Source organism: Phascolarctos cinereus, unplaced genomic scaffold, assembly GCF_003287225.1.
Source record: "Phascolarctos cinereus isolate Bilbo 61053 unplaced genomic scaffold, phaCin_HiC Scaffold_1;HRSCAF=81, whole genome shotgun sequence".
Taxonomy (NCBI): domain Eukaryota; kingdom Metazoa; phylum Chordata; class Mammalia; order Diprotodontia; family Phascolarctidae; genus Phascolarctos; species Phascolarctos cinereus.
The window spans coordinates 116,010,605-116,031,385 of record NW_027555514.1 but is presented as its reverse complement, the minus strand read 5'-3'; the positions used below and the strand labels follow the sequence as shown (position 1 = coordinate 116,031,385).

The window sequence follows — 20,781 nt, the reverse complement described above, 5'->3', positions numbered from 1 at the left end:
ACGATGTAAAGACAATCCTGAAAGACTTATAAGAACTCTAATCATTGCAATCATCAACCATTCCAGCAGGCCAATTATAAAACATACTACCCATCCCTTGAAAAAGAGGTGATGGACTCAAGATGAAGAATGAGACATACATTTTTTGGATATGGCCACTGTGGGAATTTTTTTGCTTGACTACATATTTTTGCAAGAGTTTTGATTTTCTTTTTTTAATGAGAGAAGAAGGAGCAAAAGAGAGAGAAAATAGATTTTTATTAATTTAAAATTAAAAAAAATTTAAAGTATAGACTTTAAGAGGTGAGGATAGAAGAAGGGGGAAGGGATGGAGGAGGGAGAAAGGCAAGAGAAACATAAGGAAGAAGAAAAAGAAAGGAGGATATTCCAGCCAGGAAGAAGTCATGAGCTATGGCCTTATCAGCCTTCAAAAAGTACTCATTGGGCAGAAGCACTCCCCCCCCGCCAAAAAAAAAAGATACAGGGCATGGACTATTCTGTTCCCTTGTTCTCTGCTTCTCAGAGGGTCCATATTCCAACAGATCTTCGGGTCTCAACAGATTATAAGGACGAGCTAAATCTAACAGGATGAAATCAGGATAAATGTTAAGTCCTGAACTTAGGTTAAAAAAAAAATCAACCTCACATATATAAGGTAGAGAGTGTGGCTAAACAGTAAGCAGTTCATGTGAAAAAGACCTAGGAATTTTGATGAACTGTAGAACGACCAGTGTAACCAAAAAGCAATGCAATCTTAGGCTGCATTAATAGAAATTTAGTCTCCTGAAGTGAGAGGTAGCAGTACTAATGTACTCTGCCTGTGATAGACTACACCCAATAAATTGAGTGTATTTGGTTCTGGCTACCACTTTTTTTTTTAATTAATATTATTGTAGGGGTATTGTTTCATCTCTGTCAGGTTAGCCCTGGGCTATTGCAATAACCTTCTGGTTGGTCTCCCCTCCCCTGGAACTGAATATCCCATTTTTATTAGCATTATAGAAGTGAATATTTCTTCATTATTGTTTCCTCTCTGTAAGGATAGTCTGGACTAATGCAATAGCCTTCTGGTTGGTCTCTGTGCCCCAAGTGTCTCCCCACTCTAATACATTCTCCAGTTAGCTGCCAAAGTGATTTTCCTAAAGACCTAATAAGTCTGATCTTGTCATTCCCCTACTCAATAAACGCCAGTGGCTACCTATTACCTCCAAGATCAAATAGAAAATGTTACGTTTGACATTTAGAGCCCTTCACACACTGGCTGCTTCATTTCTTTCCTATCCGCCCACCCTTTCCCGCCCTCCCTGTACTCTATGATCCAGCTAATTAATACATTGGCCTGTGTGCTGTGTTCTTTTCCCATTAGATTGTAAGCCCCTGCAAGGCAGGGACTGTCTTTTTTATTTGTATCCCCCATGCTTAGCACAGTACGTGGCACATAGCAGGCCCTTAATAAATGTTTATTGACTGATTAACTGTTCCTTGCCAGTGACACAATCCAGCTCCTGACCCTGTATTTACACTGACTGTTCCCCAAGCCTGGAAAACTTTCTCTCCTTGTCTCTGCCTCTGGGTTCCTCAGCTTCCTTCAAGACAGCTCAAATCTTACCTTCTTCAGGAGGCCTTTGCAGATTCTCCCCTTACCCAATGTCTTCCCTCTGATATCATCTCATCTCCCATTCACACTGTAAATATCTCACACGTACATAGTTATTTATGTGTTGTCTTCCTCATTAGACTGTGAGCTTCTTGAAGGCAGGGACTGTATTTTTGCTTTTCTTTATGTCCCCTGGACTTAGCACATGGTAGGCTTTTAAGAAATACTTGATGGCTGATTGACTGAAACAAAATTGTGAAACTCAGATCTATGCTGGGTATACAGGCCCCAGTTTCCTTTCTCCTTCTTTTCCTCTTGAGAGAGACTTCCTGATGGCCACATGGGTCTCAGACATTTAGCTGCTTTGAAGATCAAAATTGTTGTTGTTTGTTCTTTGTTTTTGAAGAGAGTCAATGACATCACAGTGTGATGTCATTGACTCATGTGTAAATTGGATTTAAGTGTGGTAGAGTTGCACAGTCCTCCACCTCACTCTGTCTCCCAGAGTCATTGAAGTGCAGGCAAGATAAAAGTCAAGATGACTGGTGATGGCTGGGGACGCAGTGTATGACTTTGGCATGTTTATCTGACCAAGGTCTAAGCACTCCACAGTGCCTGCGTCAGCCACCTTCATGGCCATTGGAACAGATTGTTTTCATCCACCCATTCTGCCAGGTGAAGTCTTCACATGCTTGGGGTAGACACCTCCTAACTCACCAGCAGGTTTGAGGCCCATCAGTTACCCTCAACCTGGTTTAACCCATCTGCCAAGACAGTTTTACCGGGGTGTGGCATCACACAAGATCAAAATAAGACTTTGGGATTGGAACTGTCTCATAGCAGTGGCCACTGATTGCTGCCAATGGTCAGGACCAGATGAAGAGGAGATGAGCACACAGAGCAGTGCTCATCCAAACTCCTGTAACTCTGAGACCAAGACATAGAAAGGAAGTGGAGTTCAAAGAGCACTGAGTTTGGCATCAAGGGACCCAGGTTCAAATCCTTGTTCTGAAGTCTACTACCTGTGTGACCTTAAGCAAGCCGATTAGCTTTTCTGGCCTCATTTTCTTTACTTTTAAAAACAGAGAGATTGGGCCAGATGACTTCAATGGTGCCTGCCAGCTCTAAGTCTATGGTCCTATAAGAGCAATGATAGCAAGAGTGGATCTGGAACAACAAGGAGGAGGAGATGGCTTTCTTCATACCCACCAACCCCTACCCCAGATTACCTTTGGTGTAATTCTTGACCCTGAGAGGGATCCCACGAAATTACTTCCTTCATCTTTTCCAGATGACTTGGGACTGTTCCCTCAGAACTCCACAGATCACAAGTTTAGAGCATAAGAGACCACTCTCCCCTTAGAGGGTCTATCTAGTCAAACTCCCTCATTTTACAAATGAGGAAACAGGCACAAAGAAGTTAGGTGACTTCCCCAAAGTCACACAGATAGAACATGACAGAGGCAGGTCTGAAATCCAGGTCCTCTGACTCCAAAGTTGGCACTCTTTCCACTATACCACACTACCTCTGGGAGTGTAAATGGAAGGAATTTGGGGAAATGACTAAAAGAGGACAGCTTCATGTTGGAGCACTTGACTTCTGTTTTCCTTTTCATTTGCACTAAGGACTCTAAAAAGTGTTATGGTATGGTGAGTACATATGTGTTGTAAAGGTGGAGCACAAAGACAAGATTCCAGATGTGGGTTGGGGGAAGAGTCATAGTTTTCCTATTTTAAATAAGTTTAGCAGTGTTTCATATCATTTTCTAGTTTCAATTCTGAATCAAACCAGCAAGGGGATTAGCTCAGCATTGCCCTGGGACCTGCACAGTGGGGCAGTGTGGAAGACACTACAGCGCATGTGCCAGAGAGATTCTGATGAGACCACTTGGTTGATGCTTGAGTCGGAGTGCTACCTCATAGGCAATAAGGTATCACATTCAACTGAAAAAAGATTGTAAATTCATGTTATAATGCCAAACTGACTTTCTGCGTTCTTAAGGAAGGCAGTTTATGATTGTTTACACTGTGGAAGTCACATTCTGTGCCCAAATGTCAGTATACACACAAAGTCACATGTACAGTCCACACACTGATGTTGCCTTATGATTATCAATATTTTGAGAAGGACACTGATGAAATGGAGGGTGCCTGGAGGAGGCAGATCAAGAAGGCTAAAGGGACTAGAAACTAGGTCTAATGAAGATTAGTTGATGGAAATTGAAAAGTTTAGTCTGGATAAGAAAAGATAGAGATTTCTGTCTTCAAGTATTTGAGGAGCTGTTTTGCAGAAGAAGAAATAGACATGTTCTGCTTTGCTCTAGGGACAAAACTGTGGGAAAACATAATTTGGCTTAATATAGAAATTTCCAAAATATTAGAGCCTTCCTAACAAATCAAATAAGCTACCTGCTGAAGTACTGAGTTCCACATCACAACGTGTAATAAAGCAGAAGTTAAATAACTAGTTTCTGGGAATGTTAGAGAATAAATTCATACTTTAGGGGTGTTGGCGTTAGCCTTGAATCACTTCTACTACCTGCCATCTTTGTCCATCTACACGTACTATTGAACAAAAGTGGGGAAAATCACACAGAAGTTTTGATTTGTGTTATAAATTTGTTATGCACAAATTTATGTTATTCAACCTCAATTGGTCCTCACTGCTTATAGACAATCCTGCTATACTACCCTCATCAACTCACAATCCTAATCTCCATAGCAGCTCTTCCAAACCTTTTTATCCCTCCTCAAATCTCTCATGTTCCCTCCCCCCTAAATTCAGCTAAGAACTTTGCTTCATATTTTACAGAAAAAATTGAAACCGTCCATCATGAACTCCCTCTTCTCTCCTCTTTCTCATCTCATATCGCTCATATGCCTTCTGCCACCATCTCCTCTTCTACCCCTGTCTCTCATAATGAGGTATCTTTACTCCTTACCAAGGCTAACCCATCCACCTGCACAAGTGATCCTACTGTACCCCAAATTTTCCAACAGATTTCCCCCTCTGCCATCCCCTCTTTATCAGTTATTTTCAATCTCTGCTGACTCTTTCCCTACTGCCTGTAAACATGCCAGTGTCTTCCCATCCTCAAAAACCCTCACTCGATCTCTTCATCCCTGACAATTATCATCATTTTTCTCTTCTGCCCTTTGTGGCTAAACTCCTTGATAAGACCATCTTCACTTTCTCTACTCTCACCCTCTTCTTAACCCCTTCAATCTAGCTTCTTATTCACCAATCCACCAAAGTTACCAATGATCTCTTGATGCCAAATCCAGTGGCCTTTTCTTGATCCCCAATCTCTTCAACCTCTTGGCAGCCTTTGACATTATTGATCACCCTCTCCTTCTTGATGCTCTCTTCTCTCTAGCTTTTCAGAACACTGCTTTCTCCTGTTTCTTTGGCTGTTCTTTCTCAGTCTCTTTCATTGGCTTCTCATCCAGATCATGCCCTCTAACCAAAGGCACCCCATAGTGCTCTATCCTGGTTCCTCTTCTCTTATCCCCCTGCATTACCTTACTTGGTGATCTCATCAGTTCCCATGGGTTTAATTACCATCTCGATGCTGATGATTCTTAGATCTACATATTCTGGCATGACCTCTCTGCTGGCCTCCAGTCTCACATCTCCAATCTCACAACTGTCTTTTCAGACATCTTGAACTAGATGTCCAATAAACACCTTAAACTCGACATGTCCAAACTGGAACTCATTTTCCTTCCACTAGAAGCCTCCTCACCTCTTACCTTTACTATTACTGTAAAGGGCAACACCATCCTCCCAGTCCCTCAGGCTCAAATAAGAGTCATCTTGGACTCCTAGGTATCTCTCACCCCTCCCTCCATATCCAACATGTTGACAAAGCCTATCAATTTCCCCTTTACGACATCTCTCAAACATGCCCCCTTCCTTTGCTCTGACCCTGCCATCCCTTTAGTTTAGGCCTTCATCACCTCACACCTCATTGCTACAATAGCCTGCTGGTGGATTGGCCTACCTCAAGTCTCTCCCCACTCCAATCTATCCTCCATTCAGCCACCAAAGTCATTTTCCTGAAAAACAAGTCCAACCATGTTACTCAATAAACTTCAGGGGCTCCCAATCACTTTCAGGATAAAATACAATGTCTTTTTTTTGCATTCAAAACCCTTCATAACCTAGCCCCCTCCTACTTTCCCAGTCTTCTTACACCTTACCCCTCCACCCCATACTCCTCAGTCTAGAGACAGCAGCCTCCTTACTGTTCCATGAAGAAGCCACTGTCTCTTGACTCTGGGCATGTTCTCTGGCTGTCCCCCATGCCTTGAATGCTCACCCTCTTCACTTCCTTCTCCTGGCTTCCCTGGCTTCCTTTAAGCACCAGCAAAAATCCCACCTTCGTCTGGAAGCCTTTCTTTACCTTTCTTAATTCTAATGCCCTCCCTCTCTTATTTACTTCCTGGTTATCCTTTAATATGGCTTATTTGTACATTTTTGTTTGTTTGTCATCTTCCTCATTAGAATTCGAGCTCCTTGAGGGCAGGGACTATCTTTTGCCTCTTTTTGTATCCCAGCACTTAGTACAGTTCCTGGCACATAGTAGGTAACAAATGTTTATTGACTGAATGACTGCATAGGCGGACAGAACTAGCTAAGCTCTGAGGACTTTTCTAATGTTCAAATTCTTTATGATTTGCCCAAGTTTGTAAAAGTAGTTAACTGCAGAGCCAGAACTGGAATCCGGTCTCTAGACTTCCAATCCAGTTCTTTCCATTCAAATAAAGAGAGAAAATACATATCAGCATGTGACAACCAGAAAAGAGAGTTTGGGTCTGGGGGAGGGTAAACGGTGAGTGGAGCCACTGAGTATTCCATTGTTATGCCCTTTCCAGTAGCAATGATAATATAATATAGATTTGATCACCATTCCCAGGGTAAGAGGTACAAGAGGTGTGGGAGAGGGTGGTATTGGTATATTTTGCATGTAGATGGAACTGGTGTACAGATGAGTATGAGTTTCCTGGTGGATGAGTGCATAGTGTATGGAATATGGTTTGGGGCTGGCTAGATATAATGGATTGAGTGAGTTTGTACTACTCATTCTTCAGGACTACTCAACTCTAGATTGGTATTCCAAAGCTGAGTGGATCAACTCTCCTCCCTGACCCCCCTCCAGATATGGCATGCCCAAATGGGGCTATTCCAGGTTGGGAGAAGGGGCAGGGCAGATGATAAGTTGTCTACAGTAGATGGATGTGAAGTATTGTTTGAGGCTGGCTAGATCAGAGATCTAGAATTCTAGAAGGGATCTCAGATGTTAGCTAGTCCAGGGGTGGGGAACCTGCAGCCTCGAGGCCATATGTGGCCCTCTAGGTCCTCAAGTGCAACTTCACAGAACAAATCCCCTTAAAAAAAGGATTTGTTCTGTAAAACTTGGACTCAATCAAAAGGCTGTACCCAAGGACCTATAAGGCCACATGTGGCTTCTGAGGCTTGCAGGTTCCCCACCCCTGACAGTCCAACTTATTGTGCAGATGAGGAAACTGAGGCCCAGAAAGACTAAATGATTTGCTCAAAATAATTTAAATAGTAAGCTACAGGCGCATCATCGATTAATCGATCAATAAACATTTATCAAACACCTGTTATGTGTCAGGCATTGCACTAGGTGCTGGGGATACAAAAAGAGGCAAAATACAGCCCCTGCTGCCAAGAAACTCACAGTCTAATGGGGGAGGTAACAAGCAAACAAATATGTACAAAGCAAGCTATATACAGGATAAATAGGAAAAAATTGATAGACAAAAGGCACTAGAATTAGGAGGCTTTGGAGAAGGCTTCCAGTAAAAGATTAGATTTTAGTTGGGACTTAAAGGAAGTAAGGGAGGTCAGTAGTTGGAGTAGAGGAGGGAGAACATTCCAGACATGGGGGACAGTCAAAGAAAATGCCTAGAGCTGAGAGATGGAGTGTCTTCTTCATGGAATAGCAAGGAAGTCAGTGTCTCTGGCTCAAGGAGTATGTGGTGGGGAATAAGGTGTGAGAAGACTGGAAAAGTAGGAAGGGCCTACATCATAAAAGGCTTTGAATGTCAGAGGATTTCAGATTTGATCCTAGAGGCACTAAGAAGCTACTAGTGTTTATTGAGTAGAAAGTTTCATAGTTGGAGCTGTGCTTCATGGAAATAACTTTGGCGGCTGAATGGAGGATGGCTTGAAGTAGGCTATTGCATTAGTTCAGGCATAAAGTAATGAAGGACTGTACCAGCATGATGATAGTGCCAGAGGAAAGGAGGGGGTATATTTGAGAGACATTGCAAAGATGAAATCAACAGATCTTGACAACAGCTTGGATGTGGGGGATGAGAGATAGTGAAGAGTCCAGGATAACTCCTAGATTTTGAGTCTGAGAAACTGGGAGGGTTGTGTTTGCCTTCTACAGTAATAAGGAAGGTTGAGGGAGGGAGGGCAGTTTGGAGAAAAGACAATGAATTCTGTTCTGGATATATGGAGTTTAAGATTTCCACTGGATATCCAGTTTGAGATGTCTGAAAAAGCAGTTGGAGATGGGACATTGGAGGTCTCTCCAGCCTTGACCCCAACCCCTGTTCAGCTTCTTTTTGTGTGTTGTCTTCCCTTATTAGATTGTAAGATCCTTGAGGGCAGGGACTATATTTTTCATATTTGTAAACCCAACACTTATTAGGTTTTTACATAGTAGGTGCTTCATAAACATATCGATCCCTCAGTAGAGTTCTAAAACTAAATGGATTAATTCCTCCAAGGAGTGAGTGATGATGCTGGAGGTCTGTCAGAGGGTGTTGTTCCAAGTGGAGAGAAAGGGGTTGGGGAAGGAAGATGTCCTATAGCAGATCAATGACATTAGACACAAATCTACATAACTATAATATACAGTATTGCATGTTAAATGCATTACAGAATTATAAAACAATTCTGTAAGGAGGTTGAAAAAGGAAGGTTTGAAGAGACAGCTGCACTTTGCCCTCGAGTAAAGAGATCAGGACATGTTCCGATGAGTAAAAGGTGAAAGACTACTGAAGTTGGGACTTGGGTTCTAGTTCCAGCTCTGGTACTAATTATGTGACTTTAGACTAGATTGTTTCTAGGCACATCCCATCGAGCTGTGAGATTCTGTGATTCTATGACCTATTGGCTATCAGGCCTCAGGTAAAGTGAGATCCTGCGGCTACACTGTGGAAGCCAGCAAATGATAGTTTGCTCTGGTGGCTGGGGTCAAGGACACAGTCTCTTCCCTTTTGTTTCTCATTCTGTGGTCCCACCCCCAACCAATGACCTTTCCAACATGTCACAAGGACAGAGGTCCAACTGTATCTGCTCAGAACAAGCTATTCCCACTACTTGGAAGACAATTCAAAGCACATGTCCTAACAGTCAATAGTGTCGTCTCTGGCTCCCAAAGACAACATATTATTGTCCAACAGTTATCTTGTTGATTACAGAGGACCAGAATGAAAATGCCCAAAGATTGCCCTCCCTTACAGTTCTCACCTTTCCTTCTAGCAAGCATTTATTTAGGCACTTGGGAAATAAAGGAAAAAAATGAAAAAAGTTCCTGCTCTCAAGGAGCTTACATTCTACTTCTAATGTAGATGAGGGAATGTCAGAAACTCTGTTTCATTTATACTGTATTTTAGGTACTAAGAAGACCTAGAGAGAATTGCCAGACATAGAACTTTTTACCCACTCATGAATTTTTCCACAAACTTGCCATTGCGAGTAGCGACTCTACACTTTCCAGGTCTCAGGCTTGAACTAGTTTGGACAAGACATGGGGTGGATGGCACTGGTCTCGGTTGCTCAAAGAGGCATTGAAATCATCCCCACTGCTATCAACTATCAGGGTGAATGGAATAGACATAGTTTATCTAGATTTTAGCGATGATTTTGATAAAGCATCTCGTGTTGTTTTTGTAAAGAAGGTGAAGAAATGTGAACTATACTAGAATGCTGCTTAAAACTGCTTGATGGCTGGCCTCAAAGGGAAGTCATTAAGGGTCCAAGGTCAGTGTGGTGAGGTCTCTAGTGGAGTTCCACAGAGATCTGTGCTTGGGTCTGTGCTGTTTAACATCATTATCAATGATTTGGATAAAGATATACAAGGCCCATTCGTCAGTTTGCAGGTGATTCAAAGCTGGGAGAAGTAGACTGAATGATAAAGTCAGGATCCAAAAATATTTAGACAGACTAGAGCGTTGAGCTGAATCTAATAACGTACAATTCAATGGGGATAAATGTAAAGTTTACACTTGGGTACAAAAAAATCAACTTTACACATATAGGATGGAGAAGGCATGGTTAGGGAGCAATTGTTCAAAAACGTATCTGGGGGTTTTAGTGGACTACAAGCTTAATATACCAGCAACCTGATTTGACATCCAAAAAAGTTAATGCAATTTTGGATTGTATTCGGAGGGGCATAACTTTCAGGAATAGGGATGGCTCATTCCTCTGTTTCTACCCTCATCAGACCCCATTGGGAATACTGTGTTCAGTTTTGGGTGCCACAGTTTAATAAGACCATTTATAAGATGGAGAGGGTCCAGAGGAGGGCAACTAAGGGGTCAAGGGCCTTGATTTTGTGCATGAGCATTCAATGTAGGAACTGGGCATGTTTAGTATGGAGAAGAAGATTTGTGGACATAAGATGATAAATTTAAAGCAGGAAGGGACTTCAGGGACCATTGCATCCAATCCCCTCATTTTATAGATGAAGAATTGAGCCCCAGAGAGGTTAAACGATCTACCAGCATCATACGAGTTGTAAGTGTCAGAGGTGGGATTTGAACTCAGGTCCTCTGACTCCAAATCCAGCAATGTGATAGTCATCTTTAGGTACTTTAAGGACTGTCATATGAAAAAAGATTAGACTTGTTTTATCCCAGAGGACAAAACCAAGAGCAACAGGAGGGAACTTCAAAGAGGCAATATGAGTGGGCTACCTGCAGTGATTGTGGGTTTTCCCTCCTTGGAGGTCTTCAAGCTGAGGCTGGGCATTTGTCTTTGTGCCAGGCACTGTGCTAAGCACCTTACAAATTTTGTTTCATTTGATCCTTACAACCCTGGGAAGTAGATGCTACTATTATCCCCATTTTACAGTCAAGGAATCCTAGGCAGAAAAAGGTTAAAGGAGTTACCCAGGGTCACACAGCCAGTAAGTGTCAGAGGCTAAATTTGAAGTTTTCCTGACTCTAGGTCCAACATTTAATCTATTGTGCTACCAGATGTCTCTGTGAGTAATCACATTATATAACCCCCTTCTCTTGACTCAAAATATGTTCTAATTAAAGGCTCTATACCTGGAGTTCATCAGAAGAGGCCATGTGGCCAAATATGTAGCTGGCCCTCATAAAGACTATAGCTACATACAAGTGGTAAAGCTTGGCTCAGGGACAAGTCATGAAAAACATAAAAAGACATCAACAGGAGGCCTTTGATGATTTCCTAGACTTGCCAAGAAACTGCCTCATGGAAGGCATTCCACTGGGATATTGGTGAGACTGAGGGATCAGGGAAGCTACCCATCAGCCAGCTGCTAAACCACCAAGAGCTCTTCTCTGCCTCAAGTATCCTCACTTTAATTATATGTTGTTGCTTAAAGCTTAATACGTTCTAATACTAAGCATTAGAAAACAAAAGCCCTTTGTCTGCCTATTATTGTAGCATAGCGGGAGGCAGGGAAGAGCTCAATAAAGACCTCTACCTTGAGGAAGAAAGTGCAGAGGCATCAATGTCATTCTTACCATCGGTACCAACAACCCCCCTTGACCCTGCTGCAATCAAATGAAGAGATTTTTACCCAGAAGACACCACGTGGAGACTTCTTCATATTTAACCTAATTAGAACCTTGGAGCTGAATTATTTCTACAAACTTTTGTGGACTTAGTATTCTTCTTGCCTTGTGGCTAGAAAATTCTTGGCTTCCATGTTTCTAATTCCTGTGAGGCAGAACTAATGTCTGCAGGAGCCAGAATGATTTTCCTCTGCTACCTCCCCTTACACCTTTGTCCCTAGTCTACTCAAATCTATTCGGAGGATTTTGATGTCCATCCTGCTGTCTTCCCCTATATTCTCTGGATCATAGGAATAGAGTAGAAAAAAACCTTAGAAGCCATCTAGTATAACCCTTTCATTTTGTAGATGAGGAAACTGAGCCCAGAGAAGATGTGACTTATTCAAGGTCACTAACTACATGTAGCAAATTATAGGTGAAGAATTTGTACTCAGATCCTTCGACCTGAGTTTATGCTTTTCTTGGATACTGCTCAATAGTTTGTTGGCTCCCCTTTATCTTGAATTTCTCACACTCTTTCCATTTTCTGTCATTCTCTTGAAAACACCTTGTCCCCATGAGAAATGAAGAAAGAAATGGTTTCAGAAAATCCGGGAAAGATTTGTATGAACTGACACAAAATGAAATGAGTAGAAGTAGGAGAACAATTTATACAATCATAATATAAGGACAAACAATTTTGAGAGACTTGGGAACTATAATCAACATTATGAGTAACCATAATTCCAGATTCAAGATGAAAATGCTACCCACTTCTTGATAGAGATGTGATAGACTCAGAATGCAGACTGAAGAATAATCTTTTTGGAAATGTATAATGTAGGAATTCATTTTACTTGACTATACATATTTGTAACAGGGTTTTCCCCCTTGCTTTCTCAATTCAGGGGAAGAAAAGAGGTGAGAGGAAAAGAATTTGGACCTGAAAAGAAAATGTAATTGAATTTTTGAAAAACATCTTGCACCCAGCCACTCTCTCTGAAGCTGTTGGCTCCTTTTCTCCTACTCCCATACACATGAGGTTAGGAGGGAGGAATCGGCATATTCATTTCTTCTCACTGCCTCTTCCAGATCCTCTGCCACTATCCCTCAGCAATCTGTCCTCCTTTGAGTCCACTTCCTCACTGTGGATGAAGTGTCTGCTATCCTGTCTAGATTTTAGATGATGCTTTCTACCAGCTCCCAGATCACTCCCCACCTGTCCTTAACACCTTCAATGCTTGTTTGAGTCTTCCTCTTCTTTTTTTTTTTTTAGGCAATTGGGGTTAAGTGACTTGCCCAGGGTCACACAGCTAGTAAGTTACAAGTGTTTGGCCTGAGGCTGGATTTGATCTCAGGTCCTCCTGACTTCAGGGCCAGCACTCTATCCACTATGCCACCTAGCTGCCCCAGTCTTCCTCTTCAACTTCTGCCCTTATGCCTGATGACTTCAGCATTGATTTGAATGTCCACATGCTGGCTTGCTAGTTAACCAATCTCTTCACCTTGAGGCTATGTCCCACTCTACCTCAGTCATGCACAAAAGTGATCTTACATTAGACATCACCATCACCCCAAACTGTACCAACTTGATCGTGAACTCTGAAATCTCCCCCTCCAATCACAATCTCCTATCCTTTCATTTCTCCTCTCTCCTTCTAAACGTTTCTTTCATTCTCTCCACTACCTTTTCTCTTCTAGTACATCATGTCCCTGTTCTAGACTTGCTTTCCTTACTTCACACTCTGCATGCCATAGTTAACTAGCTGAATAAGGCATTGTCTTACCTGCTTGAGTTCCTAGCTATTATTCTTATATTCTTATATATCTTCTTATATATATCCTTATATATACATATACACACACACATACACACACACACACATATATATATATATATGTATATATATATATATATATACATATACATACATACATATACATATATACACACCCTTATTACCCTGCTATTCATACCTTACTAATCTTCAATCTTTGGTCATTCCTCCCGTATCTTTTCTCTTCTTTGACTCTTTACACAATTTTTTCCCCTGAACTCAACAAATACCAAATAAATGCACATTTCCATATACATACTAGAGTAGAAAAATAGGTTTGTATATGAAACCACGTATCTTTATGGCATAGAGCTTGCTTTTCTTTTTGTGTCTATAAATTCAAATTGCAGCTGTCAAAGCTATCTTGCTTGTCTGTGCTTCTTTCTAGCTTTCTTTGTGTTCTCTTCTATGCACCTTTTTCTTTTAATCCTTAGCATTACACTGAATGCTTCAGGAGGAAGCTACCAAACCATGATTTTTGGCTCCACTCTAAAATCATGTTATCTCTCCTCGAATGGACCCTCACTCTGGCAAGATGAGTAGACAGATAGATAGACAGACAGACAGATCAATTGATAGAGCATTTATTAAAAGCACTTACAATATGCCAAAGCCCTGTGCTAAGTGCTGGGTATATAAAAACAAACAAGGCAGACCCTGCCCTAAAGAAGCTTTCATTCTAACGGGAGAAAACAACACATACAGTCTAAAGAAGCTGAATGGGGAGGGGAAAAGGTAATTACACCAGAAGAACTTGGCTGGTGAAGAAAATGGGTGGAGTCCAGACCTGAGTGAGAAGAAGTATGGCTGGAACCACTCCTAAAATGGAAGGTTCCAGGGAGGGAGTCACCCATTAAGAAAGCAGGGCTTCAGGATGGAGGTGACTCAAGCCAGGCAAGAAAGCCACAGAGGAGAAGGGAGAGAAGGGGTCTAGAAGGAGAGGGAGTCTAAGTGTGAGTAGGTCTGTCAGCCTTTCATTCACCTCTAGTAGATCTCCTATCAGTGCCCATACTGGCTCTTCCAAACCTCTTTTCTTCTTAGGCTCTCAATTCTACCCTCTGCTCTCCATTTCTCTACCCTTACTTAAAGGTCTCGGGAGCCTCCCAAATCAGCCCTCACCTCTTTGAGAAATAATTGACCATTACCGTTGGTTTTTCTTTCCTGAAATCAAGCTTAAACCTCTCTCTTTGCAAATTGTACCCAATACTCCTAGTTTTCCGTGTTGGTTTTGAGCAGAAAAGGTTCAAATCTTCCTTCACATGACCAAGTTCCAACACTTTAATACACTAGCAACCAGCAACTTCTACCAGAGATTTCCAAACCTTCTCTTCTCCAGGATAAACATCCCCAAATCCTTCTTTTTTAAAATAGGTTTTTGTTGATGTTTTCTGTTTCTTACAGAATCATAGTTATCCTCAGAATCCCTTACCCTCCCCCTTCAGAGAGCCACTCCATATAACAAATGGTATTTTTTAAAGAGAGAAAGAATGAGCACAGCTGAATTCCCAAGTCCCTCAACTCTCATCCTTGAATGGTATGGACTCCAATATTCTCAACATCCTGACTTCCCTCCTCCACTGTACACCATATGTTCTCCCTAAAATGCGACATCTAGAACTGAAGACAAGAGTCCAAATTTAACTCAATCCAACAAACATTTAATAAGCATGTACTGTGCTTAAGGTACAGTATCTCTCCCTTCCCTAATCCGTTCTTCACACAGCTGCCAATAAAATCTTCCACAGGTCTATGTCATTCACCCTGTTAAAAAAAAAACTTCCAGGGGCTTCCAGTTATCTCCAGGATAAAATACAAATTCATTAGCCTCACATTCAAGGTTCTCCAAACCTACCTTTCCAGCCCCCTTCGACCCTTTTTATATTAATCTTCATCACATGTTTTATCTCCCAGACAAACTGGATGTCTAGGTGGTCCCCGAACCTGACATTCCAACTCCAGGACCTACTCCAGGCATTGGGTATTTTCCTTTCTTAGCTCTGACTTTCAGAATCTTCATCTTCCTTTAAGGCTCAGCACTGGCACTATCTTCATCATGAATTCTTTTCTAATTCTCCATAGCCATTAGTGATTCCTCCTCAATTATTCCTGAAGTGCTCTGATCCTTCATTTGGTCCCTTTAATCCCTGCTTTGTATTTTCTGTTTCTGTCTTCATTTTGGATTCTCCCTTTCTTCCCACCCTCCACCCTCCACCCCGCCAAAGGAGAATGTAAGATCCTTGATGGTGGACTATGTGTTGGTTTTCTGTTTATGTTCTCCACATGAAGCAGAGTACCTTGCTCATAGTGCATAAATAAAAAATGTTTGTTGAATGAATGTATGCTTCCTCTAGATTTCTTCTATAGGGACCTGGCCTAAAGATGACAATTTGCCACCCTACATAGGTCTGGGATCATAGGATCATAGGACTTATAATTGGGAGGGGTCAGAGAAAGTGATTCAGCATCAGGAAAAGAGAAAGACGGATCTGGTTCCCATGGAATTCTGCAGCAGAGAGAAAGGGTATCTGACCACAGTCACACTTCAGGGCAGTTCAGTGAACCAGTCCAATGAGTCCAGCCTAGCTCTACTCAGATAATTTTCACCATATGCACTAAGGGTGGGGCAGCGCAGTGAAGCTTCTCTCTGCCCATAGCCCTCCAGCCCTTCCTTCCTCCTTTTCACTCATTCTAGGCTTAAATGTCATATAGTTCAGGCCCTGGAATTCTGCTGGCTATGGTAGGAAGGGGTGGTGACATTGGCAGCCACTTAGTGACAGAGAATATCATGCCACCAAGGCCCAGAACTGAGAAGATATCACTGAAGAGACATCCTAAGGAGAAGGCCATCCAGTGAGCCAAGCCAGGGCCAGGTAGGAGAGTGCATCAATACTCTGTGTTTTGATATCACAGAACAGGGAGTCAGGAAGCTGCCATATTAAAGTCTAAATGGGACAAGATAAGGACTTGGTTTAATATGACAGGAAGGCCACAGCATGTTCTATAGCCTCTGGTGAGGTCTAGGAATCCCTCCTCTACCCCCCTCCCTTCAAGGGGTGTGGTATTGCCAAGGGGAAAACCATGGCACTCAGCTTCTCTGGCACATAAAGTCTCAGAATTCAAAGAAAATTTAGAAGTCAGATGGTTTCCAATCTACCTCTCAATCCAGGCATCCCCTCAATAAGCATCCCCAACAGATGGCCGTATAATTAGGCATCCATATAGTTACCAGTACTTCCAGGGACACTGACATTGAAGACCCTCACTTCTGACCCCAGGTCTCACCTTGTAGCTTCAAATCATTTCATTTCAATTCAACAAGCATAATGAGCCCTCTGCACTGTGTCCAGTGAGTTGAAGTACTTTTTTATATTGGATCTTCAATACTGCTATCAAGCCTAATTCTAGACATACTCCCCACTTCACCCTCCCCCACACACACCTTCTTAGGGAATCTTCTGGGGTAAGGCAACTGACTCTTATCTGATCTCTTTAGAGGGTCAAGGGGGCCATGGCAGAACACAGTCAGGGGTGCACCATTAGGGTAACAAACAGGACTTAGGTAACATCTTTCATGGCTGGCTCCACCCATTATATAATGTGTTCCACTTTTCCTAGGAGTAAAGGTGGGAAGAAGTGGGTGGTGTGCTGACCATTCCAAAGACTGGTGTTCATCATGAGTCCTGGAAATCCCCTTCCTGACTGAGGAAATGCAGAAAGCATAGCCAAGGAGAGTGGGGAGTATGTACAAACTGTGTGTTTGTGTTTTTGTGAAATCAAACTAATTGTTATTCATTTCCCCTTCTCTCTGAAAGCTAGAGAGTGAGAGGGCAACTGAGTGGAACCAGGCTGCAATGGCATAATCCGTATCTTTGCCCATACCCAGTGTAGTGAAGCTGGACCTAGTGATTGTGACTGGGATCCTGCCCTTTTCCTTAACTTGGGTTCCTTATCTTTGATCTCTGGCGATCTTTGTCACAAGACCTTCTGGAAGGGAACTTGGAGATCACCTAGTCCTTTATTTTACAGTTGAGGAAATCATAGCCCAAAGAAAGGAAGGGACTTTCTGAAGGTCACACAGGTAGTAATAGAGTGGGGATTTACATCAGGGTTCTCTGCCTTCAAATCAGTTGTGCTTTCCACTACATCACACTGAAGAAGGTAGAGATTTGCTCCACTTTGTCATCAGCAGAAATCCTCCTTCTCATTCTCACATCCCCAGGTGGGGACCCAGGTATCCTGATGACAGATTCCCCCACATTCTGAATACCATGCCAGACAGATCATAGCTCCAAGTTTGGAATCTCACTCTCTCCCTCCCTCCTTTTTGCTTTCCCTCCCTCTACCCTCCTGATAGCTCCTCCTTTTCTTGTCTCCCCTGCAGGCTCTCCTCAATGACAGCTGACTGTTAAGCACTTTCTATTTTTATCCCAGAGGTACTGTTTTTCAGCATCTGCAAAGAAACACTGAGTCAAAAACCTAGGAAATGGAGTGGGGAGGGAGAGAGCGAAAAGGAGTAGGAGAAACAGCAAATCATAAAGATGTGGGAAATGGGCCAAGTTCTGTCAGTGAATTTGAACTCACTTCTTCCACCCCATCTCTGTTGGGGAAGGTGGCCAGGGTACATATTTCAGAGCCCAAGGAAAGATGGTTCCCATTTACCTTTTTAAAGTTCAATGGAATTTTGGGGTGGAGTGTGGAAGAAGAGATCAAAGATAATATCAAGAAAAGTATGCAGTTCCCTCAAGAATTTACAAAGCTAGACAGTGTGGGTGTGAAAAAATCAATAGGCCCACAACCACATTGTGCAAATGTCCCTGTGTATTTATACTGTGTGTCTGTGAAATTAGACTAATCATTATTCACTTCTGCTACCTGGGAGTTAAAGTGTGAGTGCTGGTATCCAACCAAATAGAGTGTGCCTTTGCCTACACCCAGTCTGGTGAAGCTGGACCAAAGGAGACAGAGAGACACAGAGAAAGAGAATGAGAAAGAGAGACAGAGACAAGAGAGAACATTTTCTCAGCATTTTTCACAGTTCAGGCAATCCATGGAATGTGTCACAAGTGGGGTTTGTCTGTGTATGGAGGGAGGGCTGGGAACCTGTGAAATCATATAAAAATCCTTCCACCTATCCAAAACAACATCTGTTTGGAGTGTGTATTGCTGTGTTAGGAGTTAAACAATATTCTTAAGTGGCATTTTTCCTCTGTGGGTGGAAGTGCATTGAGGAGAGGGTGTCCTTTCCTAGTTCTGTCTCTATTCATACTACAGGTCTTTGTGCAAATGCCAAAATGCAGCAGACTATCCCTCTTTTCTCCCTGCACACACTTGGAGATCTAGACCTAGATCTTTGGGTATGTGCATGTGCCTTGAGTGTGCCTATGTGTGTAAATGTGTGTGTGTGTGTGTGTGTAAGTAAAGAAGGGTCTTTGCATCCCTCTCTCCCTCTCTATATATCATTCTATATATTGTCTCCCTTTGTTCTCAAAATAGTCTTCTGAGTTAGGTTAGTGCTGCCCTTGGGTGGGGGTGGGAGACTATTCCTAGCTTCGGCTCCGGCAGAGTTTGATGCAGGGTTACAAACAGTCTCTCCCTGCTCTCCTGGGCTGAATTAATGTGTTACTATTTCTGGCGCTCCAGTGTTTCCAGGGGAAACCTAATGACGCAATGACGTCAATGCAGGTCAGCAGCAGACTCCGGGCAGCTAGGGCTTCCAAGCTCCATCGCAGTCTTTGTAGGCAGGGGAAGGCGAGGGTGGCATAGGCATCTAGGTCTGCAACCCAGGAAGAGTGGGGGATGGGGACGGGGAAAGGAAAGGGGGGCAGGGCCATGGAAAAGTAGATGGAGCAACTTCCCCATGGAGCCAAACAGAGTTTCCTGACTCTTGCCCCCGGCTAACACTGGTGAGGCAAGGGAGTAACAGACAGGCACGGTGACCCCCGACCCCCACCCCCCATTCCCAGAGGGAAGCAAAAGGACGAGGAAGACCGGATTGCATTGATGTGGTATCGTCGAGGTGGGTCCCCACCCACAGGTAGGTGCTAGTTCTGGAGAGGACCCCAGTATTGGGGAGGAAGGGGCACATATTTACACACACACACACACACAAAACCTTCGCTCCATTAGAGTTTGGGTAAAGGGACTCAGGGAGGCTGGAACACTCAGAATGTCTCAATTACTCTTTCTGGAAACAGGGGTTCCTCCTTTCTGCCCAAACCCAAACACCGGAAAGGGAAGAGGGCACGTCTTATGGTTGGGCAGGAGTGGGATCTAGGGCTAGTGCATCTCCTGAGGGATAGAAGGATGAGTGTAAGGAAAGAGAAGAGGGAGGAGACACCTGCCTAGATCATTCAAGGGGAAATGAGACGGATCTGAACATCAGCAGCCTTTGGGGAAGGCTGGCACGCGTGTGCAGTGTACGCGTGTGTATTCTTCTGCTTGTGTTCTGTGTGCGCGTTTGTGTCTGTGGTTGTTCTGGGTGCGTTCCCTGTATCTCTATATGTGCACATGGATAATTCTCCTCTGAGGGTGTTTCTTAGTTCTATGCCATACATATATGTGATTCTACTCCGTGTGTCCTTCTTGTACGGACTTAGTGTATTTGCCATGAGAGTATGCCCTGTGTGTACGTTGTGAATGTAAGTATGCCCTGTGGATATGTGTGTTTGTTTGTGTGTATTGGGCGTGGAGAGACGTTCAGAATCCTGAATCTCTCTTTTCCTGCCCTCTCTCTTACTTCTGCGTACAGTTACCCCCACTCACCTGCAACCAGGACTGTGAGCGTCGGTTCTATGCTGCGCCCTGATGGGGACATCACCATGCTAAGCAGAAGGGGCGCACCATGGCACAACCCTACACACTGCTTCCTACCCCCTTTCCCCTCTTCACTGCCTCTTCCCCCTCCCACTGGCTCACTGCAGGCTCTGACGGCTCCACACCTCACAAAGGCTCAACCTCGACGCCACTTTCTCACTTTCACTCCCTCCGTGCCCTTTCCTCTCTGGGAAATTAGTAGGAAGGCGAGACTCTCCCTCTGCCGCGGTTTTTCATGGGTGGAGCACAGGATCTCCCTCCACTCTCCCGCTCTACCTGCCTGCCGCTTCCCCTGTTCAGCACCGCCGCCGGGGAACAGCTCCCCACCCCATACCTTGAGCAGCTCTGAGCCTGCCAGCAAGGAGAACTGTAGGTGGTCTGCAGTCAGTGATCTGTTTCCTGCCCACTAAGTGAAGGGTCCTTTAACTTAATGGACCCTTTCCTCACCCCACTATCTCTAGTGCCCCAACCCCGGACTTCGAAAGAGCAAAGGAGTGAATTCTGGCTGAACAAGCCCGAAAAGCGATTCCGCCTCCAAGGCTCAGCCTCTCCTTTTGCCAGAGGAGAGAAGGAGGCTAATACTGCAGGGCGGTGGCCCCACCACCTTCAAATAAATTAATTAAATAGGATTCTTTGGCCCGAAGTGCAGCCCCTGCCCTCAGATAGATTGACTCGTGGGGAAATAGACCCAGGGAACATAGCTGTTGTCTCAGTCAGTAAGTGGTTGGCAGCTCTCTG

The 20,781-nt window shown here is 43.4% G+C and overlaps 1 pseudogene; it reads right to left on the bottom strand.

The window, feature by feature from the left end:
* Positions 1 to 20,050, bottom strand: part of LOC110219183 (inosine-5'-monophosphate dehydrogenase 2 pseudogene) — a 52,555-nt pseudogene extending 32,505 nt beyond the window's left edge.
* Positions 20,051 to 20,781: the final 731 nt, after the last annotated feature.